The 25,863-nt window shown below is 45.5% G+C and overlaps 2 non-coding genes across 2 annotated transcripts; one reads left to right on the forward strand and one right to left on the reverse strand.

Moving 5' to 3' along the window:
* The first annotated feature begins 8,524 nt into the window (after nt 1-8,524).
* On the forward strand, nt 8,525-8,641 carry LOC119935371. Its single transcript, XR_005453256.1, has one exon. It is a non-coding gene; the product is annotated as a U5 spliceosomal RNA (small nuclear RNA).
* Nucleotides 8,642-18,493: 9,852 nt separating this feature from the next.
* LOC119935383 lies at nt 18,494-18,609 on the reverse strand. Its single transcript, XR_005453268.1, has one exon. It is a non-coding gene; the product is annotated as a U5 spliceosomal RNA (small nuclear RNA).
* Nucleotides 18,610-25,863: the final 7,254 nt, after the last annotated feature.

The raw sequence follows: 25,863 nt of genomic DNA on the forward strand, positions 1-25,863 counted from the left end.
TTTCAATATGCAAGTTAAAGAAATGTACATAAGTGCTGTGGGGTTGGGGGCTGTGTCCAAAGCGGTCTTACCCAAGTGCACAGATAATAATGATGGCATTTATGAAGCACTTACTATGTGCAAAGCACTGTTCCAAGTGCTGGGGGGTACAAAGTAATCAGGTTGTCCCACGGGGGGGCTCCCAGTCTTCATCCCCATTTTACAGATGAGGAAACTGAGGCCCAGAGAAGTGACTTACCCAAGGTCACACAGCTGACAATTGATGGAGTGGGGATTTGAACCCATGACCTCTGGCTCCTCTTTCCGCTGAGCCACGATAGACGGCGAGGGAGCCGGGACCAGGAGGGTCTAATCAGGGAAGGCCTCTTGGAGGAGATGTGACAGCCTCCTTCATTAAACACTTAGTGCAAGTTCTTCCTCGACACGCAGAGCACTGTGGAACGATGCAGGGTCTCAAAAACACCAACTGAAATAATTCTAGAAACGGATATTTCTTTTAATGTCGCTCCATTGTCTGCCTTGGGTACCCGAATCGAAACCCACGCCCACAAACTCCTGGTTTCAAGCCGTTCCACCATCTTTCCCCTTATTTATCCACCCTCTTCACCAGCTACTCCCCAGCCCACACTCTATGCTACTCAATTAATCAATCAATCAATCAATCAATCAATCGTATTTATTGAGCGCTTACTGTGTGCAGAGCACTGTACTCTAAAATTAACTTTCTCCCGGTACCCGAAGCAGCATAGCATAGGGGATAGAGCCCGGGCCTGGGACTCAGAAGGTCAGCGAAGCAGCGTGGCTCAGTGGAAAGAGCCCAGGCTTTAGAGTCAGATCAATCAATCAATCAATCAATCGTATTTATTGAGCGCTTACTGTGTGCAGAGCACTGTACTAAGCGCTTGGGAAGTACAAGTTGGCAACACATAGAGACGGTCCCTACCCACCAGTGGGCTCACAGTCTAGAAGGGGGAGACAGAGAACAAAACATACTAACAAAATAAAACAAATAGAATAGATATGTACAAGTAAAATAAATAAATAAATAGAGTAATAAATCCGTACAAACATATATACATCTATACAGGTGCTGTGGGGAAGGGAAGGAGGTAAGGCCCGGGGTAGAGGGGGGGAGGAGGGGGATGTCACGGGTTCAAATCCCGGCTCTGCCACTTGTCAGGTGGGTGACTTTGGGCAAGTCACTTCACTTCTCTGTGCCTCAGTTACCTCATCTGTAAAATGGGGATGAAGACTGTGAGCCCCCCGTGGGACAAACCTGATCACCTTGTAACCTCCCCAGCGCTTAGAACAGTGCTTTGCACATAGTAAGCGCCTAACAAATACCATTATTATTATTATTATTATTCTGATCCCGGCTCTGTCACTTGTCTGCTGTGTGACCTTGAACAAGTCAATTCACTTCTCTGTGCCTCAGTTCCCTCATCTGTAAAATGGGGATGAAGACTGTGAGCCCCCCATGGGACAACCTGATCACCTTGTATCCTCCCCAGCGCTCAGAAGCAGTGCTTTGCACGTAGTAAGCGCTTAACAAATGCCATCATTATTAGTATTATGTGGAACAGGGACTGTGTCCAAACCCAACGGACCCACTTAAACCCACTTAACTCTTCTGTGCCTCAGTTACCTCATCTGGAAAATGAGGATTAAAAGTGTGAGCCCCACGTGGGACAAACTGACCCTGTATCTACCCCAGTGACTAGAACAGGGCTTGGAACATAGTAAGCGTTTAACAAATACCAAACATACAAACAATGCTTAGACCAGTGCTTGAGACATAGTAAGTGCTTAACAAATGCCATCATTTATTAATTTATTTTTAATCCTGTCCACCCCTTCCTGGAATTTCCTCTCCCTGTTACAGTGGACTCTCCCAAGTGATTAGTTCAGTGCTCTGCGACATTAAGTGCTCAATAAATATGACTGAGGGATTAAAATCCATCAGGCCTCAATCATTCTCTATTTTCAATGCCCAACTACTCTTGAAGGTTTTCTGTGTAGGTAACGACTTCCCAACTACCACCTCAATACTTAGGAACTCAAAGCCACCGGTAGCACTGGTGTGCTAATTCACATTATTTTTCTAAAATGTCCTTCTGCACTCCTCAGAAACCTCCAATGTTGCCCATTCCTCTCCACATTATTTTTTTTAATTAATGATATTAAGTGCTTACTATGTGCCAGGCACTGTACTGAGGCCTGGATAGATGCAAGCTAATCAGGATGGACACAGTCCACGTTCACAAGGGGCTAACAATCTTAACCTCCATTTTACAGATTAGATAACTTGCCAATTGCCCATTCCTCTCCGCATTATTTTTTTTAATTAATAATATTAAGTGCTTACTATGTGCCAGGCACTGTACTGAGGCCTGGATAGATGCAAGCTAATCAGGATGGTCACAGTCCATGTTCACAAGAGGCTAACAATGTTAACCTCTATTTTACAGATGAGATAAGTTGCCAATTGTCCATTCCTCTCCTCATTATTTTTTTAATTAATAATATTAAGTGCTTACTATGTGCCAGGCACTGTACTGAGGCCTGGATAGATGCAAGCTAATCAGGATGGACACAGTCCATGTTCACAAGGGGCTAACAATCTTAACCTCCATTTTACAGATGAGATAAGTTGCCAATTGCCCATTCCTCTCCACATTATTTTTTTAATTAATAATATTAAGCGCTTACTATGTGCCAGGCACTGTACTGAGGCCTGGATAGAGGCAAGCTAATCAGGATGGACACAGTCCATGGTCACAAGGGGCTAACAATCTTAACCTCTATTTTACAGATGAGATAAGTTGCCAATTGCCCATTCCTCTCCGCATTATTTTTTTTAATTAATAATATTAAGTGCTTACTATGTGCCAGGCACTGTACTGAGGCCTGGAGAGATTCAAGCTAATCAGGATGGACACAGTCCATGTCCACAAGGGGATCACCATCTTAATCTCCATTTTACAGATGACATAACCTTGCCGACTTGTACTTCCCAAGCGCTTAGTACAGTGCTCTGCACACAGTAAGCGCTCAATAAATACGATTGAATGAATGAATAACCTGAGGCACAAGGAAATTAAGTGCAGAGCACTGTACTAAGTGCTTGGAATAATAATAATAGTAATAATAATAATAATGATCATGCCTATTTTTATTATTCTTTTCCAGGGGACTAGTAAGTATTCTGCACACAGATACTCAATATACACTGCGTAATCACTTCTCCATTTATTCATCTTTCCAATCTCTTCTTTCTCCTATCTGTAAATAATGGTGTCTGTTTTATCCGGTAGATTAACTCCTTGAGGGCAGATATTGTGTCTCCCAACTTTACTATTCATTCAATCGTATTTTTTATTGAATGCTCACTGTGTGCAGAGCACTGTACTAAGTGCTTGGAAAGTACAATTCGGCACTGTACTATACTCTCCCAATTGTAATAATAATCTCTTTTTATTATTGTGCAATACTTACAATTGTTATATTGGTTATTGTTGTGTTGTACTTTTCCAAGCACTCAGTACAGTGCTCTGCACACAGTAAGCATTCAATAAATAATAATAATAATGATGGTACTTGTTAAGTGCTTACTATGTGCTGAGCACATAGTTCTAGGCGCTGGGATGAGGCAGGTGATTCATTCATTCATTCATCCAATCATATTTATTGAGCGCTTACTGTGTGCAGAGCACTGTACTAAGCGCTTGGAAAGTCCAAGTTGGCAACACATAGAGACGGTCCCTACACAACAGCGGGCTCACGGTCTAGAAGGGGGAGACAGAGAACAAAACAAAACATATTAACAAAATAAAATAAATAAATAGAATATGTACAAGTAAAATAAATGAATAAATAGAGTAATAAATACGTACAAACATATATACAGGTGCTGTGAGGAAGGGAAGGAGGTAAGGCGGGGGGATGGAGAGGGGGAGGAGGGGGAACTGAGGCACAGAGAAGTTCATTCATTCATTCAATCGTATTTATTGAGCGCTTACTGTGTGCAGAGCACTGTACTAAGCTCTTGGAAAGTCCAAGTTGGCAACACATAGAGACGGTCCCTACCCAACAGCGGGCTCACAGTCTAGAAGGGGGAGACAGACAACAAAACAAAACATATTAACAAAATAAAATAAATAAATAGAATATGTACAGGTAAAACACATAAATAGAGTAATAAATATGTATAAAGATATATACAGGTGCTGTGGGGAAGGGAAGGAGGTAAGGCGGGGGGATGGAGAGGGGGAGGAGGGGGAACTGAGGCACAGAGATGGTCATTCATTCATTCAATCGTATTTATTGAGCGCTTACTGTGTGCAGAGCACTGTACTAAGCGCTTGGAAAGTCCAAGTTGGCAACACATAGAGACGGTCCCTACCCAACAGCAGGCTCACGGTCTAGAAGGGGGCGACAGACAACAAAACAAAACAGATTAACAAAATAAAATAAATAGATAAAATACATAAATAGAGTAATAAATCCGTACAAACATATATACAGGTGCTGTGGGGAAGGGAAGGAGGTAAGGCCGGGGGGGGGGGGGGACGGGGAGGGGTAGGAGGGGGAACTGAGGCACAGAGAAATGACTTGCCCAAATTCGCGCTTCCCCTCGCCATTATGATCCCTCCACCCTCACGTTGCCCCATGTGGGGCTCACATTCTTCATGCCCATTTTACAGATGAGGGAACTGAGGCCCAGAGAAGTGAAGTGACTTGCTCAAAGTCACCCAGCTGACAAGGGGCGGAGGCAGGATTAGAACCCACGACCTATGACTCCCAAGCCCGGGCTCTTTCCACTGAGCCACGCTGCTTAGTGGTGAATCACTGGGCTCTGCCCAGTTGGTGCTCAATAAATACTCCTGAGGGATATTCTACCGTACACTCCCAAACACAAAATTCCGTGCTGTACACGCTGTGTGCGCTCTGCGCACAGTAAGCGCTCAATAAATACGAGTGAATGAATGAATATTAATTAATAATAATAATGATGGCATTTGTTTGTACATATTTATTACTCTATTTTACTTGTACATATCTATTCTATTTATTTCACTTTGTTAATATGTTTTGTTTCGTTGTCTGTCTCCCCCTTCTAGACTGTAAGCCCACTGTTGGGTAGGGACCGTCTCTATATGTTGCCACCTTGGACCTCCCAAGCGCTTAGTACAGTGCTCTGCACACAGTAAGCGCTCAATAAATACGATTGATTGATTGATTGATTTGTTAAAGTGCTTACTATATGCCAAGCACTTCTCTAAGCACTCGAAGCAGCGTGGCTCAATGGAAAGAGCACGGGCTTTGGAGTCAGAGGTCATGGGTTCAAATCCCGACACCGCCACTTGTCAGCTGTGTGACTTTGGGCAAGTCACTTGACTTCTCTGAGCCTCAGTTGCCTCATCTGTAAAATGGGGGGGGGTTAAGACTGTGAGCCCCTCGTGGGACAGTTTGATCACCTTGTAACCTCCCCAGCGCTTAGAACAGTGCTTTGCACATAGTAAGTGCTTAATAAATGCCATTATTATTATTATTATTATTATTATACAAGGTAATCAGCTTGTCCCACGTTAAGTAAGCACTTAACAAATACCATTATTATCATGAATTATGTTTTGTGGTCTGTCTCCCCCTTCTAGACTGTGAGCCCGTTGTTGGATAGGGACCATCTCTAGATGTTGCCGACTTGGACTTCCCAAGGGCTTAGCACAGTGCTCTGCACACCGTAAGAGCTCAATAAATATAAATACGATTGAATGAATTATTATTATTATTATTATTATTATTATTGTTATTATTACCTTCTGCTTAGCAGCGTGGCTCAGTGGAAAGAGCCCGGGCTTTGGAGTCAGAGGTCATGGCTTCTAATCCCGGCTCTGCCGCTTGTCAGCTGGGTGACCTTGGGCAAGTCACTTCACTCAGCGTGGCTCAGTGGAAAGAGGCCGGGCTTTGGAGTCAGTGGCCATGGGTTCAAACCCCGACTCAGCCAATTGTCAGCTGGGTGACTTTGGGCAAGTCACTTCACTTCTCTGGGCCTCAGTTCCCTCATATGGAAAATGGGGATGAAGACTGTGAGCCCCCCAGGGGACAATCTGATCACCTTGTAACCTCCCCAGCACCTAGAACAGTGCTTTGCACATAGTAAGCGCTTAATAAATGCCACCATTCTTCCTCTTCTCAGGGCCTCAGTGACCTCATCCGTCAAATGGGGATGAAGACTGTGAGCCCCCCGGGGGACAACCTGATCACCTTGTAGCCTCCCCGGTGCTTAGAACAGTGCTTTGCACATAGTAAAGCGCTTAGAGAAGCAGCGTGGCTCAGTGGAAAGAGCCCGGGCTTTGGAGTCAGAGGTCATGGGTTCAAATCCCGGCTCTGCCGATTGTCAGCTGCGTGACTTTGGGCAAGTCACTTCACTTCTCTGTGCCTCTGTTACCTGTTACCTGTTACCTGTGCCTCTGTTACCTCATCTAGAAAATGGGGATGAAGACTGTGAGCCCCCCGTGGGACAACCTGATCACCTTGTAACCTCCCCAGCACTTAGAACAGTGCTTTGAACATAGTAAGCGCTTAATAAATGCCATCATCATCATCATTAATAAATGCCACCATTCTTCTTCTTCTCTGGGCCTCAGTGACCTCATCCGTCAAATGGGGATGAAGACTGTGAGCCCACCAGGGGACAACCTGATCACCTTGTAGCCTCCCCAGCGCTTAGAACAGTGCTTTTGCACATAGTAAGTGCTTAATAAATGCCACCATCATCATCATTAATAAATGCCACCATTCTTCTTCTTCTCTGGGCCTCAGTGACCTCATCCGTCAAATGGGGATGAAGACTGTGAGCCCCCCGGGGGACAACCTGATCACCTTGTAGCCTCCCCAGCACTTAGAACAGTGCTTTGCACATAGTAAGTGCTTAATAAATACCATCATCATCATCATCATCATTAATAAATGCCACCATTCTTCTTCTTCTCTGGGCCTCAGTGACCTCATCCGTCAAATGGGGATGAAGACTGTGAGCCCCCCGGGGGACAACCTGATCACCTTGTAGCCTCCCTAGCGCTTAGAACAGTGCTTTGCACATAGTAAGCGCTTAATAAATGCCATCACCATCATCATCATTAATAAATGCCACCATTCTTCTTCTTCTCTGGGCCTCAGTGACCTCATCCGTCAAATGGGGATGAAGACTGTGAGCCCCCCGGGGGACAACCTGATCGCCTTGTAGCCTCCCCAGCGCTTAGAACAGTGCTTTGCACATAGTAAGTGCTTAATAAATACCATCATCATCATCATCATCATTAATAAATGCCACCATTCTTCTTCTTCTCTGGGCCTCAGTGACCTCATCCGTCAAATGAGGATGAAGACTGTGAGCCCCCCGGGGGACAACCTGATCGCCTTGTAGCCTCCCCAGCACTTAGAACAGTGCTTTGCACATAGTAAGTGCTTAATAAATACCATCATCATCATCATCATTAATAAATGCCACCATTCTTCTTCTTCTCTGGGCCTCAGTGACCTCATCCGTCAAATGGGGATGAAGACTGTGAGCCCCCCGGGGGACAACCTGATCACCTTGTAGCCTCCCCAGCACTTAGAACAGTGCTTTTGCACATAGTAAGCGCTTAATAAATGCCATCATCATCATCATTAATAAATGCCACCATTCTTCCTCTTCTCAGGGCCTCAGTGACCTCATCCGTCAAATGGGGATGAAGACTGTGAGCCCCCCGGGGGACAACCTGATCGCCTTGTAGCCTCCCCAGCGCCTGGAACAGTGCTTTTGCACATAGTAAGTGCTTAATAAATACCATCATCATCATCATCATCATTAATAAATGCCACCATTCTTCTTCTTCTCTGGGCTTCAGTGACCTCATCCGTCAAATGAGGATGAAGACTGTGAGCCCCCCGGGGGACAACCTGATCACCTTGTAACCTCCCCAGCACTTAGAACAGTGCTTTGCACATAGTAAGTGCTTAATAAATACCATCATCATCATCATCATTAATAAATGCCACCATTCTTCTTCTTCTTCTCTAGGCCTCAGTGACCTCATCCGTCAAATGGGGATGAAGACTGTGAGCCCCCCGGGGGACAACCTGATCACCTTGTAGCCTCCCCAGCGCTTAGAACGGTGCTTTTGCACATAGTAAGCGCTTAATACGTGACATTATTATTATTATTACTATTATTATTAGTCTTTGGCTGGTCCTTCTTAGGGGCTGGGGGTGTGGCCAAGGCTGTGCGGCCTTCCCTTGAGCCTCCGGGCCTTATTTGCATACCCAGAACCCCCCGCGGCCCCGATCCTTTGGCCTGGGAAATGTCAACCGGCCCCACTTTTGCCCTTCCCTGCATTTATTTTACACAAACGTTGGGGAAAAGCCTCCTCACTTGCCCTTTTCAGATAAAAAGCCAGTCCTGAGGAGGGAAGGGACTCATCATGACCCTACCCAGGATTAATCGTCCTCGGGATTCCCTCACAAAAAAAGTATTAATATACTCTGGTTTCTCTTCATAGCGCATAAATCTTTCGCCTTTTACTAAAGATTTCCGTGGAGAGGAACAGTTATGAGTTTGTAACTAATTTTTTTAAGGCCTCGTTTTAACGAGGCTCCCCCAAGCCGTTTTGAAAAACAGGTGAAGTGCAACTAATCATTTGCCTCTAATTAAGTACAAGTAATTTATTAAAGTATTCATTTGCCTCTAATTAAGCATAAGTAATTTATTAAAGTATTCTAAGGTTTTAACAATAACCATCATGTTGGTACGTATTAAGCGCTTACTATGTGCAAAGCACTGTTCTAAACTTTGGGAAGGGAGCAAGATAATCCGCTTGTCACACGGTGGGGGGCGCTCACAGTCTTCATCCCCATTTTACAGATGAGGTCACTGAGGCACAGTGAAGTGATTTTCCCCAAGTCACACAGCCGACAGCTGGCGGAGTCGGGATTTGAACCCGTGACTTCTAATTCCAAATAATAATAATAATGCTGACATTCATTAAGCGCTTACTATGTGCAAAGCGCTGTTCTAAGCGTTGGGGAGGTAATAAGACGATCAGGTTGCCCCACGGGGGGCTCACAGTCTTCATCCCCATTTTACAGATGAGGTCACTGAGGCACAGTGAAGTGACTTCCCCAAAGTCACACAGCTGACAATTGGCAGAGCTAGAATTTGAACCCATGACCTCTGATTCCAAATAATAATAATGGCATTTATTCAGCGTTTACTATTTGCAAAGCGCTGTTCTAAGCGTTGGGGAGGTAATAAGACGATCAGGTTGTCCCACGGGGGGCTCACAGTCTTCATCCCCATTTTACAGATGAGGTCACTGAGGCCCAGAGAAGTGAAGTGACTTGCCCAAAGTCACACAGCTGACAACTGGCAGAGTCGGGATTTGAACCCATGACCTCTGATTCCAAATAATAATAATAACAATGGCATTTATTAAGCATTTACTATGTGCAAAGTACTGTTCTAAGCACTGGGGAGGTAACAAGATGATCAGGTTGTCCCACGGGGGGGTTCATAGTCTTAATCCCTATTTTACAGATGAGGTCACTGAGGCCCAGAGAAGTGAAGTGACTTCCCCAAAGTCACACAGCTGACAATTGGCAGAGGTGAAATTTGAACCCATGACCTCTGATTCCTAATAACAATAATGGCATTTATTAAGCATTTACTATGTGCAAAGCACTGTTCTAAGCGCTGGGGAGGTAACAAGATGATCAGGTTGTCCCACGGGAGGCTCACAGTCTTAATCCCCATTTTACAGATGAGGTCACTGAGGCCCAGAGAAGTGAAGTGACTTACCCAAAGTCACACAGCTGACAACTGGCCGAGTCGGGATTTGAACCCATGACCTCTGATTCCAAATAATAATAATACTGGCATTTATTAAGCGCTTACTACATGCAAAGCACTGTTCTAAGCGCTGGGGAGGTTACAAGGTGATCAGGTTGTCCCACAGGCTCACAGTATTTATCCCCATTTTACAGATGAGGGAACTGAGGCCCAGAGAAGTGAAGTGACTTGCCCAAAGTCACACAGCTGACAATTGGCAGAACCCGGGCTCTTTCCACTGAGCCACGCTGCTTCCCTAACTCCTAACAGGTGTCCGCACTCAATAATACCAATTTTGTGTTCGGATTCACCCGTCCATGTGCAAAGCTTCGTAATAAGGGTTTGGGAAAACGCGATACAACGGAACTGGCAGATCCATTCAACTTTTTCTTCTTTTCAAATAAACCCCCTGAAGCCCTTCACTTGTCCAAGCCGTCGTTTGTACCGTTTCCTCATCAATCGTATTTATTGAGCGCTTACTATGTGCTGAGCACTGTACTAAGCGCTTATAGCATTCATTAAGCGCTTACTATGTGTAAAGCACTGTTCTAAGGGCTAGGGAGGTTACAAGGTGATCAGATTGTCCCATGGGGGGGCTCATAATCTTAATCCCCATTTTACAGATGAGGTAACTGAGGCCCAGAGAATAATAACAATGGCATTTGTTAAGCGCTTACTCTGTGCAAAGCACTGGGGGGATACAATGGGGTCAAGTTGTCTCACGTGGGGCTCACAGTCTTAATCCTCATTTTACAGGTGAGGGAACTGAGGCTCAGAGAAGTTAAGTGATTTGCCCAAGGTCACACAGCAGAAATGTGGCGGAGCCGGGATTCGAACCCAGGACCTCTGACTCCAAAGCCCGGGCTCTTTCCACTGAGCCACGCTGCTTGCCCACAGTCTAGTTTCCTTTTGCGGGTGGGCGGGCCAGGACTGGTCTGAGCGCTTTAAGGGCCCTTAGGCTCCAAATTGGATTCCCTCAAGAACAGACCCACCTTCTTGCATTCCCAACTTGTACTTCCCAAGCGCTTAGTACAGTGCTCTGCACACCGTAAGCGCTCAATAAATACGATTGATTGAATGAGTGAACAATGAAGTCACAAAATACACACCCAGTTTTTCCTCCAATAATGGTGGTATTTGCTGGGCACTAGGTATTGCCCTAACGACAGCTGAGGCCCTTTAATAATAATAATAATTATAATAATGATGGTATTTGTTAAGCGCTTACTATGTGCCAAGCACTGTTCTAAGCGCTGGGGAGGTTACAAGGTGATCAGGTTGTCCCACGGGGGGCTCACAGTTTTTTAATCCCCATTTTACTAAGCGCTTGGGAAGTCCGAGTTGGCAACATCTAGAGCCGGTCCCTCCCCAACAGCGGGCTCACGGTCTAGAAGGGGGAGACAGAGAACAAAACAAAACATATTTACGAAATAAAATAAATAGAATAAATGTGTACACATAAAATAAGTAGAGTAATAAATCCGTACAAACATATATACAGGTGCTGTGGGGAGGGGAAGGAGGTCAGGTGGAGGGGATGGAGAGGGCGGGAGGATGTGCTCATTCATTCATTCGTATTTATTCATTCCTTCATTCAATCGTATTTATTGAGCGCTTACTGTGTGCACAGCACTGTACTAAGCGCTTGGGAAGTCCAAGTCGGCAACATCTAGAGCCGGTCCCTCCCCAACAGCGGGCTCACAGTCTAGAAGGGGGAGACAGACAACAAAACAAAACATATTGACAAAATAAAATAAATAGAATATGTACAAGTAAAATAAATACGATTGAAGGAATCAATCAATCGTATTTATTGAGCGCTTACTCTGTGCAGAGCACTGTACTAAGCGCTTGGGAAGTCCAAGTCGGCAACATCTAGAGCCGGTCCCTCCCCAACAGCGGGCTCACAGTCTAGAAGGGGGAGACAGACGACAAAACAAAACATATTAACCAAATAAAATAAATAGAATAAATGTGTACACAGAAAACAGAGGAATAAATCCGTACAAACATATATACAGGTGCTGTGGGGAGGGGAAGGAGGTAGGGTGGGGGGATGGGGAGGGGGAGAGGAAGGAAGGGGCTCAGTCTGGGAAGGCCTCCTGGAGGAGGTGAGCTCAGTAGGGCTCTGAAGGGAGGAAGAGAGCACAGAGCACTGATAGCACTGTATTAAACGCCTTGGAGTGTGCTTATTGTGGGCAGGGAAAGGGTCTTTTATATTGTACTCTCCCAAGCCCTTAGCCCAGTGTTCCGCATAGGATAAGCGCTCAATAAATACCACTGTCGATGAATACAACGGAGTTGATAGAAACGTTCCTGTCCACAATGAGATTACAGTCTGGAGCAGCAGAGCCTATAGAATAAAGCCCAGACCTGGGGGGTCAGAAGGACCTGGGCTCTAACCCCGGCTCCGTGACTTATCTGCTGTGTGACCTTGGGCAAATCACTTCCACTTCTCTGGGCCTCAGTTACCTCATCTGCGCAACGGGGATTAAGACTGCGAGCCCCACGTGGGACAGGGACTGTGTCCAACCCAATTACCTTGTATCTACCCCAGCGCTTGGGACAGAGATTGACACATAGTAAGCACTTAGTAAGTACCATTATTATTACTACCGCACCTCTCCTGCCCGCTCCCCAATCCCTGAACCGCTTCGCCGGGAAGTTTATTTTGAACTTCTTCCTTCCTGCCCTTGTTCGCGTTGCCCGGAGCCATTCGATTTCTCTCAAAGTCATTTTGGTTTGTCATCTAGAAATCTCACTGTCCCTCAATCTCATCTATGTCGCAGGTGACCCCTCGCTCACATCCTTCCTCAGGCCTGGAACGTCCTCCGTCCTCAAATCCGACAGGACTCTCCCCCTCTTCAAAGCCTAATTAAGGCCCATCTTCTCCAAGTGGTCTTCCATGACTAAGCCCCCCTTTCCTCTTCTCCCACTCCCTTCTGCGTCATCCTGACATGCTCCCTTCACTCATCCCCCCTCCCAGTCCCACAGCACTTATGTCCCTATCTGTCATTGATTTTTACAGATGAGGTAACTGAGGCACGGAGAAATAAAGTGACTTGCCCAAGGTCACACGGCAGACATGTGGCGGAGCAGGGATTAGAATAATAATAATAATGATGGCATTTATTAAGCGCTTACTATGTGCAAAGCACTGTTCTAAGCGCTGGGGAGGTTACAAGGTGATCAGGTTGTCCCACATGGGGCTCACAGTCTTAATCCCCATTTTACAGATGAGGTAACTGAGGCCCAGAGAAGTGAAGTGACTTGCCCGAATTCACACAGCGGACAATTGGCGGAGCCGGGATTTGAACCCATGACCTCTGACTCCAAAGCCCGGGCTCTTTCCATTGAGCCACGCCGCTTCTCACTCAGAAACCACGACCTTCTGAGTCCCAGGCCCGTGCTCTGGCCGTTGAGAAGCGGCGCGGCTCAGTGGAAAGAGCCCGGGCTTGGGAGTCAGAGGTCACGGGTTCGAATCCCAGACCTGCCAATTGTCAGCTTGGGCAAGTCACTTAACTTCACTGTGCCTCAGTTACCTCATCTGTAAAATGGGGATTAAGACTGTGAGCCCCACATGGGACAACCTGATCACCTTATATCTTCCGCAGTGCTTTGCACATAGTAAGCGCTTAAGAAATGCCATCATGATTTTTTATTATTATTAAGTCACCTCACTTTTCTGCGCCTCAGTTCCCTCACTGTCAAATGGAGATGAAGACTGTGAGCCCCACACGGGACAACCTGATCACCTCGTAACCTGAGAAAAGTCATTATTATTATTATTATTATTATTGTTGTCTTATGCCGTTGAGTCGTTTCCGACCCATAGCGACAGCAAGGACACATCTCTCCCAGAAGGCCCCAGCTCCATCTACAATCGTTCTGGTAGCATATCCATGGAGTTTTCTTGGTAAAAATAGGGAAGTGATTTACCTTTGCCGCCTTCTGCGCAGTAAACTTGAGTCTTCACTCTTGATTCCTTCCCATGCCGCTGCTGACCAGCACAGGGGAGGTTTAACTTGTAGCAGATGGCCTTCCACTTGCTAGCCACTGCCCAAGCTAGGAATCAATCAATCAATCAATCGTATTTATTGAGCGCTTGTGTGTGCAGAGCACTGTACTAAGCGCTTGGGAAGTACAAGTTGGCAACATATAGAGACGGTCCCTACCCAACAGTGGGCTCACAGTCTATAAGAATGGACAGGCCTCTTGCTTGACTCGCCTTCCCATAGTCGGGCCCAGACTGAGCCCCTTCCCCTCCCTCTCCCCCTCCCCCCCGCCTTATCTCCTTCCCCTCCCCACAGCACCTGTATATATGTATATATGTTTGTATGGATTTATTACTCTATTTATATTTTCCTTGTACATATTTATTCTATTTATTTTGTTACTATGTTTTGTTTTGTTGTCTGTCTCCCCCTTCTAGATTGTGAGCCTGCTGTTGGGTAGGGACCGTCTCTAGATGTTGCCAACGTGGACTTCCCAAGCGCTTAGTACAGTGCTCTGCACACAGTTAGCGCTCAATAAATATGACTCAGTGAATGAATGAACGGTAGAGGACTAGAAACCCTGAGAAGGGGCTCTAACCATTACACAGTGAGCCCATTGTGGGGTAGGGACCGTCTCTATATGTTGCTGACGCGCTTAGTACAGTGCTCTTCACACAGTAAGCGCTCAATAAACGCGACTGAATGAATTACACCATTTAATATGCCTCCCCCTCTGGACTCGCTGTGGGCAGGGAATGTGCATGGCTATTGTTATAGTGCAGTCTCCCAATTGCTTAGTACAGCAAGCACTTAGTTGTACTTCCCAAGCGCTTAGTACAGTGCTCTGCACACAGTAAATGCTCAATAAATACGACTGAATGAATTACACCATTTAATATGCCTCCCCCTCTGGACTCGCTGTGGGCAGGGAATGTGTATGACTATTGTTATAGTGTAGTCTCCCAATTGCTTAGTACAGCAAGCGCTTAGTTGTACTTCCCAAGCGCTTAGCACAGTGCTCTGCACACAGTAGGCGTTCAATAAATACGATTTATTTATTAATTGATTAATTGAGGAAGCGCTCAATAAGTAGGATTGAATGGAATACGATAGACAGTAAAGGCCACAGAGCCTGCGCAGGCCTGACTGTCACTGCGCATGCGCGTTGCAGCCTGGATAATGGCGGCTCCAGACATGCGCAGTTGATAGGGCTTCTGTGAGCATGCGCACTGGCTCGGAGGGGGCCCGGGCCTGCCACCGCCCACCATTCATTCATTTAATCGTTCATTCATTCATTCATTCATTCATTTACTGAGCGCTTACTGTGTGCACAGCACTGTACTAAGCGCTTGGGAAAGTACAACTAGGCAGCAGATAGAGACAATCCCTACCCAACAACGGGCTCACAATCTAGAAGGGGGGAGACAGGCCACAAAACAAGGAGACAGGCGTCAAATAATGATAATAATAATAATGGCATTCATTAAGCGCTTACTGTGTGCACAGCACTGTACTAAGCGCTTGGGAAGCACAACTAGGCAGCAGATAGAGACAATCCCTACCCAACAACGGGCTCACAATCTAGAAGGGGGGGAGACAGGCAACAAAACAAGGAGACAGGCGTCAAATAATAATAATAATAATGGCATTCATTAAGTGCTTACTATGTGTAAAGCACTGTTCTAAGGGCTAGGGAGGTTACAAGGTGATCAGATTGTCCCATGGGGGGCTCATAATCTTAATCCCCATTTTACAGATGAGGTAACTGAGGCACAGAGAATAATAACAATGGCATTTGTTAAGCGCTTACTCTGTGCAAAGCACTGGGGGGATACAATGGGGTCAAGTTGCCCCACGTGGGGATCACAGTCTTCATCCTCATTTTACAGATGAGGGAACTGAGGCTCAGAGAAGTTAAGTGACTTGCCCAAGGTCACACAGCAGAAATGTGGCGGAGCCGGGATTCGAACCCATGACCTCTGACTCCAAAGCCCGGGCTCTTTCCACTGAGCCACGCTGCTTCCCCACTGTTCTAGACTGTGAGCCCACTGTTGGGTAGGGACTGTCTCTATATGTTGCCAACTTGGACTTCCCAAGCGCTTAGTACAGTGCTCTGCACACAGTAAGCGCTCAATAAATACGATTGATTGATTGATTGATTGACTGTCTCTATATGTTGCCCACTTGTACTTCCCAAGCGCTTAGTACAGTGCTCTGCACACAGTAAGCGCTCAATAAATACGATTGATTGATTGATTGTTCTAAGCGCTGGGGAGCTTACAAGGTGATCAGGTTGTCCTACGGGGGGCTCACAGTCAATCTCCATTTTACAGATGAGGTAACTGAGGCACGGAGAAGTAAAGTGACTTGCCCAAAGTCACGCAGCTGACAATTGGCGGAGCCGGGATTTGAACCCATGACCTCTGACTCCAAAGCCCGAGCTCTTTCCACTGAGCCACAATGCTTCTCTATACCATCAAAATAAATAAATAGAATTATAGCTATATACACATCATTAATCAAATAAATAGAATAATAGAATAATAAATACGTACAAATAGATACAAGTGTGGTGGGGAGGGGAAGGGGGGAGGGACTGGGGGCGATGGGGAGGGGAGGAGGAGAAGAGGAAAAGGGGGGCTCAGTCTGGGAGCAGCGTGGCTCAGTGGAAAGAGCCCGGGCTTGGGAGTCAGAGGTTGTGGGTTCTAATCCTGCCTCCCCCACTTGTCAGCTGTGTGACTTTGGGCCACTCACTTCACTTCTCTGGGCCTCAGTTCCCTCATCTGTAGAATGGGGATGAAGACTGTGAGCCCCACGTGGGACAACCTGATTACCTTGTATCTACCCCCAGCGCTTAGAATAGTGCTTGGCACATAGTAAGCGCTTAACAAATACCATCATCATCATTACTAAGCGATTCATTCATTCATTCATTCAATCGTATTTATTGAGCACTTACTGTGTGCAGAGCACTGTACTAAGCGCTTGGGAAGTACAAGTTGGCAACATATAGAGACGGCAGAGCGATTAGCACAGTGCTCTGCACATATAAATACGATTGAATGAGTGAAGTGGCTTGGTGGCTAGAGCCTGGGCCCGTGAGTCGGAAGGACTTGGGTTCTGATTTCATTATTCTATTTATTTTATGAACGATGTGTATATACCCGTAAGAGAAGCGGCGTGGCTCAGTGGAAAGAGCCCGGGCTTTGGAGTCAGAGGTCATGGGTTCAAATCCCGACTCCGCCCATTGTCAGCTGTGTGACTTTGGGCAAGTCACTTAACTTCTCGGTGCCTCAGTTACATCGACTGTAAAATGGGGATTAATACTGTGAGCCCCCCCGTGGGACAACCTGATCACCTTGTAACCTCCCCAGTGCTTAGAACATGCTTTGCACATAGTAAACGCTTAATAAATTATTAATTTATTATTATAATTATTAATTATACATTAATAATAATTGTTATATAAAATATTATTGCTATTATTATATTGATACCTACTTGTTTTGCTTTGTTTTGTTGTCTGTCTCCCCCTTCTAGACTGTGAGCCCGTTGTTGGCTAGGGACCATCTCTATCTGTTGCCGATTTGAATTTACCAAGCCTTTAGTCCAGTGCTCTGCACACAATAAGTGCTCAATAAATACGAATAAATAAATGAATTAATGACTCTAAATCCCTCGGGGGGGAATCACACCCCCAAAATCCTAAATCAAATATCTGACGTTTTCTCTCACTCACCCCTTTTTTTCTAAACCTACTTCTAATTAATCGAAATATCCGTTAATTCCAACCGCTGTTATTACTTATTTATAATTCGGGCGTTTTCTTATCCATCACTCGATGCCACAAGATGATAAATATTAATAATGATGGCATTTGTTAAGCGCTTAGTGGAAAGAGCGTGGGCTTTGGAGTCAGAGGTCATGGGTTCAAATCCCCGCTCCGCCAACCGTCAGCTGTGTGACTAGGAAAGCAGTGTGGCTCAGTGGAAAGAGCCCGGGCTTTGGAGTCAGAGGTCATGGGTTCAAATCCCGCTCCGCCAATTTTCAGCTGTGTGACTTTGGGCAAGTCACTTAACTTCTCTGTGCCTCAGTTACCTCATCTGTAAAATGGGGATGAAGGCTGGGAGCCCCACGAGGGGCAACCTGATCACCTTGTAACTCCCCAGTGCTTAGAACAGTGCTTTGCACATAGTAAGCGCTTCTAGACTGTGAGCCTACTGTTGAGGAGGGACCGTCTCTATATGTTGCCAACTTGTACTTCCCAAGCACTTAGTCCAGTGCTCTGCACACAGTAAGTGCTCAATAAATACGATTGAATGAATGAACTTCTCTGAGCCTCAGTTCCCTCGTCTGTAAAATGGGGATGAAGACTGGGAGCCCCACGTGGAACAACCTGATCACCTCGTATCCCCCCCAACGCTTAGAATAGGGCTTTGCACATAGTAAGCGCTTAACAAATCCCATTATTATTATTATAATCAGTGGCGAAGCAGGATCAGAACCCAGAACCTCGAACCACCGTTCTTTCCCCGGAACGATATTACTTACTTAGATTACATTAAAACCATGAGTTATACTACAGCTCTTATAAAAAACCTGAATCTCTTGTTATAACTTAATAAGGAGCCCTACCAAAGCAAGGCCTCAAAAAATTAATCACGAACTCATAATTGTTCCTCTCCACGGAAATCTTTAGTAAAAGGCGAAAGATTTATGCGATCTGAAGAGAAACCAGAGTATATCAACTACTCGCCGCTGTGAGTAGGCGGGCAAGCGGAACCCCAGAATAAGTAATGGTGACTAATTATGACCATTTCCCGCCCCCCAAAATCAGAGCCCTCTCTACGAAGCCCCCCCAAAAGATCTGTTCTCTCAGAGCGGTGAGCTAAGAGGGAATGGGAAAAATGGAAAAAGTGCTAAATTTGCGTCCAGAAATAGCCCCCCCTCTGTGCGGTGTATTCTGGGTATGCAAATATAGACCCTCGTAGCCTCCCCCACTTCTCGGGTTCTGTTTGGGCCAGGCCGCTCGCCATTCATTCATTCATTCATTCATTCATTCATTCATTCATTCATTCATTCATTCATTCATTCATTCATTCATTCATTCATTCATTCATTCATTCATTCATTCATTCATTCATTCAATCGTATTTATTGAGTGCTTACTGTGTGCAGAGCACTGGACTAAGCTCTTGGGAACTACAATGATGATGGTATTTGTTAGCGCTTACTGTGTGCAGAGCACTGGACTAAGCGCTTGGGAAGTACAATGATGATGATGGCATTTGTTAAGCGCTTACTGTGTGCAGAGCACTGGACTAAGCGCTTGGGAAGTACAATGATGATGATGGTATTTGTTAAGCGCTTACTGTGTGCAGAGCACTGGACTAAGAGCTTGGGAACTACAATGATGATGATGGTATTTGTTAAGCGCTTACTGTGTGCAGAGCACTGGACTAAGCGCTTGGGAACTACAATGATGATGATGATGGTATTTGTTAAGCGCTTACTGTGTGCAGAGCACTGGACTAAGCGCTTGGGAAGTGCAATGATGATGATGGTATTTGTTAAGCGCTTACTATGTGCAAAGCACTGGGGGGGGGTTACAAGGTGATCAGTTTGTCCCACTTGGGGCTCCCAGTCTTCATCCCCGTTTTACAGATGAGGGAACTGGGGCCCAGAGAGTGAAGTGACTTGCCCAAAGTCACACAGCTGACAGTTGGGGGAGTCGTGATTTGAACCCATGACCTCGGACTCCAAAGCCCGGGCTCTTTCCACTGAGCTACGCTAGAGACGGTCCCTACCCAACAACGGGCTCACAGTCTAGATGGGGGAGACAGGCATCAATCAATCAATCAATCAATCAATCAATCGTATTTATTGAATGCTTACTGTGTGCAGAGCACTGTACTAAGCGCTTGGGAAGTACAAGTCGGCAACACATAGAGACAGTCCCTCCCCAACAGCGAGCTCACAGTCTAGAAGGGAATCAATCGCCACTCTCAAGAATCCCATGCCACCCAAGAGCCCCTGTATATATGTATATATGTTTGTACGTATTTATTACTCTATTTATTTTACTTGTACATATCTATTCTATTTATTTTATTTTGTTAATATGTTTTGTTTTGTTCTCTGTCTCCCCCTTCTAGACTGTGAGCCCGCTGTTGGGTAGGGACCGTCTCTGTGTGTTGCCAACTTGTACTTCCCAAGCGCTTAGTACAGTGCTCTGCACACAGTAAGCGCTAAATAAATACGATTGATTGATTGATTGATTCCTTCAATCGCATTTATTTTACTTGTACATATTCTATTTATTTTATTTTGTTAATACGTTTTGTTTTGTTGTCTGTCTCCCCCTTCTAGACTGTGAGCCCGCTGTTGGGTAGGGACTGTCTCTATATGTTGCCAACTTGTACTTCCCAAGCGCTTAGTACAGTGCTCTGCACATAGTAAGCGCTCAATAAATACGATTGATTAATTGATTGATTCCTTCAATCGCATTTATTTTACTTGTACATATTCTATTTATTTTATTTTGTTAATATGTTTTGTTTTGTTGTCTGTCTCCCCCTTCTAGACTGTGAGCCTGCTGTTGGGTAGGGACCGTCTCTATATGCTGCCAACTTGTACTTCCCAAGCGCTTAGTACAGTGCTCTGCACGCAGTAAGCGCTCAATAAATACGACTGAATGAATGAATTTATTGAGCGCTTACTCTGTGCAGAGCACTGTACTAAGCGCTTGACTAAGCAATGACTAAGAACATTAGTCATTGCCCTGAGTGAGCTGAGCGCTTGCATCAGGCAGAAACTCCTGACCGAAGAAAAGAAGCAGAGAGACAGTGTGGCTCAGTGGAAAGAGCCCGGGCTTGGGAGTCAGAGGTCGTGGGTTCGAATTCCAGCTCCGCCACTTATCAGCTGTGTGACTTTGGACAAGTCACTTCTCTGGGCCTCAGTTACCTCATCTGAAAAATGGGGATTAGGATTGTGAGCCCCATGTGGGACAGCCTGATTACCTTGTATCCCCCCCAGCGCTTAGAACAGTGCTTGGCACGTAGTAAGTGCTTAACAAATACCAAAATTATTAAAGGCTTCAAAGCATTCAAACCAGCTACCTCACCTCCTACTACAGAGAAGCAGCGTGGTTTAGTGGAAAGAGCCTGGGTTTGGGAGTCAAAATTTGTGGGTTCTAATAATAATGATGGTATTTGTTAAGCGCTTACTACGTGCGATTCACTGTTCTAATCCCGACTCTGCCCCTTGGCAGCTGTGTGACATTAGGCAAGCCACTTAACCTCTCTGGGCCTCAGTGACCTCATCTATAAAATGGGGATTAAGACTGTGAGCCCCATGTGGGACAACCTGATTCCCTTGTACCCCCCCAGCGCTAAGAACAGGGCTTGGCACATAGTAAGTGCTTAACAAATGCCATCATTATTATTATATTATTTATTAAAATGGGGATTAAGACTGTGAGCCCCATGTGGGACAACCTGATTACCTTGTACCCCCCCAGCGCTAAGAACAGGGCTTGGCACATAGTAAGCTTTTAACAAATGCCATCATCATTATTATATTATTTATTAAAATGGGGATTAAGACTGTGAGCCCCATGTGGGACAACCTGATTACCTTGTACTCCCCCAGCGCTAAAAACAGGGCTTGGCACATAGTAAGCGCTTAACAAATGCCATCATTATTATTATATTATTTATTAAAATGGGGATTAAGACTGTGAGCCCCATGTGGGACAACCTGATTCCCTTGTACCCCCCCAGCGCTAAGAACAGGGCTTGGCACATAGTAAGCGCTTAACAAATGCCATTATTATTATTATATTATTTATTAAAATGGGGATTAAGACTGTGAGCCCCATGTGGGACAACCTGATTACCTTGTATCTACCCCCAGCGTTTAGAACAGCGCTTGGCACAGAGTAAGCATTTAGCAAATACTATTAACATGTTTCGTTTTCCCGTCTGTCTCCCCCTTCTAGACTGTGAGCCCGTTGTTGGGTAAGGACCGTCTCTTGTACTTCCCAAGCACTTAGTACAGTGCTCTGCACACAGTGAGTGCTCAATCATCAATCGTATTTATCAATGGTATTTATTGAGCGCTTACTGTGTGCAGAGCACTGTACTAAGCGCTTGGGAAGTACAAGTTGGCAACATATAGAGACAGTCCCTACCCAACAGTGGGCTCACAGTCTAAAATTCAATACATACGATTGAATGAATGAATGTTCTGCACACAGTAAGTGCTCCATAAATAGCATTGATTGAGGGCAGGGATCATGCCCTCTAACTCTTCTTCTCTCCAGAGCTTTAGCACAGTGCTCTTCATTCGGTAGGCACTCAATCGATCAATCTATCCATCCATCAGTCATTGATGGATTGATTCCCATTTTTCCCCCCACCCCTCTATTCCAGGGGCCCCACAGGCTTAGTCAGGAAAACACGTGCTGTGGCCTTGACAGAGCTCATGAATTTTTTAAATCTTCATTTTACATAACGGGATCTTTTTTGAACAGGACATGCAAATTTATGGAAATCGATCCACGGAAATGCAGTCCTATGTAAATGTGTCCCCAGCTGTACTGGAGGAAAAAAAAAAAAAGCTTTCCCTTGGGATTGATCAGTCCTGGAGGAAAGCAGCGCATGGGAACCGAAGCAAAAATGCTCCTTTGTGTCGTGGTCATCCTTTTTCTTTCCCCTTCGGTACTTGTTAATATTTGATGGCATTTATTAAGCGCTTACTATGTGCAAAGCACTGTTCTAAGCGCTGGGGAGGATGCAAGGTGATCAGGTTGTCCCACACGGGGCTCCCAGTCTTCATCCCCATTTTACAGATGAGGTCACTGAGGCCTAGAGAAGTGAAGTGACTTGACCAAAGTCACGCAGCTGACAAGTGGTAGAGCCGGGATTTGAACCCATGACCTCTGACTCCAAAGCCCGGGTTCTTTCCACTAAGCCATAAGCGCTTACTTTGTGCCAGGCACCGTGTAAGGGGCACAGGGCAAGCCACGAGCACTAACCGATTACTCCGTGTTTATCCTCCTTCTGAAATCTCGGGGTTGAAGCTGTTTCTTCCAACATTCTTAATAATAATAATGGTATTTGTTAAGCGCTTACTATGTGCCCAGCACTGTCCTAAGCGCTGAATAACAATGGCATTTGTTAAGTGCTCAACTAAGTGCCAGGCACTGTACTAAGCGCTGGGGAGAGTACGGTACAACAGTTTGTAGACACATTCCCTGCCCACAGTGAGCTTACAGTCTAGAGGCTATGTACTACTAGGAGAAGCAGCGTGGCTCAATGGAAAGAGCCCGGGCTTGGGAGTCAGAGGTCGTGGGTTCAAATCCCGGCTCCGCCACTTGTCAGCTGTGTGCCTTTGGGCAAGTCACTTCACTTCTCTGGGCCTCAGTTCCCTCATCTGTCAAATGAGGATGAAGACTGGGAGCCCCATGTGGTTGTTCACCTGATCACCTTGTATCCCCCCCAGCGCTTAGAACAGTGCTTGGCACAGAGTAAGTGCTTAACAAATACCACCACCACCACCACCATCATCATCATCATCAATAAATACCATTGAAAGAATGAATGAATGAATGGCTGGCTCTCTTCCTCCCTTCAAGGCCCTACTGAGAGCTCACCTCCTCCAGGAGGCCTTCTCAGACTGAGCCCCTTCCTTCCTCTCCCCCTCCCCCCTCCATCCCCCCCGCCTTACCTCCTTCCCTTCCCCACAGCACCTGTATATATGTATATATGCTTGTACATATTTATTACTCTATTTATTTATTTTACTTGTACATATCTATTCTATTTATTTTATTTTGTTAGTATGTTTGGTTTTGTTGTCTGTCTCCCCCTTCTAGACTGTGAGCCCGCTGTTGGGTAGGGACCGTCTCCAGATGTTGCCAACTTGGACTTCCCAAGCGCTTAGTACAGTGCTCTGCACACAGTAAGCGCTCAATAAATACGATTGATTAATTGATTGATTGATTGAACAGATGGAGAGAGAAGCCGCTGAAGGGGGGGGGGGGGCAGGGGGCGGTTTCCTGGTCGAAAATGGCTCCTTGTCTCCCTCTGGTGGTGAAGAGTAGGTGCTGCACAGAAAAAACAGGAATTCCCTTTTTTTAGATTTTTGGGCTTTTTCATTCATTCCATCATTCGTTCATTCATTCAACCGTATTTATTGAGCGCTTACAATGTGCAGAGCACTGTACTAAGCGCTTGGTTAGTACAAATCGGCAACCGATAGAGACGGTCCCTCCCCAACAACGGGCTCACAGTCTAGAAGGGGGAGACAGACAACAAAACATGTGGACAGGTGTCAAGTCACCAGAATAAATAAGAATAAAGCTAAATACACATCATTAACAAAATAAATAGAACAGTGAATATGTACAAGTAAAATAAGCAGAGTCATAAATCAGTACAATCAGGGTAAATCAGGGTTGCAATGTTGGGTAGGGACTGTCTCTATATGTTGCGAACTTGTACTTCCCAAGCGCTTAGTACAGTGCTCTGCACACAGTAAGCGCTCAATAAATACGATTGATTGATTGATTGTTTGATCCCCTACTCCTGTGCTTATTCGTCCACATCAATCAACGAGCTTACAGTCTAAAGAGGGAGCTTACTTACCCCAGTGTTTAGAACAGCGCTTCCCTCGAGAAGCAGCATGGTGTAGTGAATAGAGCCGGGTCTTGGGAGTCAGAAAGTCATGGATTCTCATCCAGGCTCTGCCATTTGTCTGCTCTGTGACTTTGGGCAAGTCACTTCGCTTCTCTGTGCCTCAGTTTCCTTATCTGTAAAAGGGGATTTGAGACTGTGAGCCCCAAGAGGGACAGGGACTGTATCCAATCCGATTAGCTTGCATCCATCCCACGCTTAGTACAGCGTCTTGCCCATAGTGTTTAACAAACGCTACAATCATTAATTATTATTAGTAGTAATAAACGATGAGCAAATACCACAACTATTATTATTATTTTTATTCCTGTCCAAGGTCATGGTTCTAGATACTCGGGGAGAGGGTTTTTGAGACGTGCTTGGAGATTTTGGCTATGAAAATGGTGTCCTGTACCTTACCTGGGCCTTGCCTTCAGTTGAGTAGTATCTCAGACACCGAAATGACCTGCCCCTAGCTTCAGGTGCTTACGCTGATTTTTCCAGTAGCTCGTTATGGGCAGGGAATTAATTCTGTTGGAGTGTACTCTCCCAAACGCTTAGTACAGGGCTCTGCAAATAGTAAGTGCTCAATAGCACTGATTGATTGATTGGAAATGGTTTCTCATGAACAGAGGAGAACATGGATGAGGTGTGTAGCTGAAGGGGGGAAGGGTACTCAAAACACAGACCCCCTTGCCCACTGCACCGGGTTATCCGGACATCTGAGCCCCCTCCTTCCTCTCCCCCTCACCCCCCTCTCCATCCCCCCTGTCTTACCTCCTTTCCTTCCCCACAGCACCTGTATATATGTATATATGTTTGTACATATTTATTACTCTATTTATTTATTTATTTATTTATTTTACTTGTACATATCTATTCTATTTATTTTATTTTGTTAATATGTTTGGTTTGGTTCTCTGTCTCCCCCTTCTAGACTGTAAGCCCACTGTTGGGTAGGGACTGTTTCTGTATGTTGCCAACTTGTATTTCCCAAGCGCTTAGTACAGTACTCTGCACACAGTAAGTGCTCAATAAATACGATTGATTGATTGATTGATTGATCTTTCCTGTGCCAAATGAGCGAACCCGAAATGAGCCCATCTCAGGCAGCCTTGATGGATAATAATAATAATAATAATAATAATAATAATAATGGCATTTGTTAAGCACTTACTATGTGCAAAGCACTGTTCTAAGCACTGGGGGGGGGGAATACAAGGTGATCAGGTTGTCCCACGTGGGGCTCCCAGTCTTAATCCTCATTTTACAGATGAGGGAACTGAGGCCCAGAGAAATTAAGTGACTTGCCCAAAGTAAC

Source organism: Tachyglossus aculeatus, chromosome 11, assembly GCF_015852505.1.
Source record: "Tachyglossus aculeatus isolate mTacAcu1 chromosome 11, mTacAcu1.pri, whole genome shotgun sequence".
NCBI classification, from domain to species: Eukaryota; Metazoa; Chordata; class Mammalia; order Monotremata; family Tachyglossidae; genus Tachyglossus; species Tachyglossus aculeatus.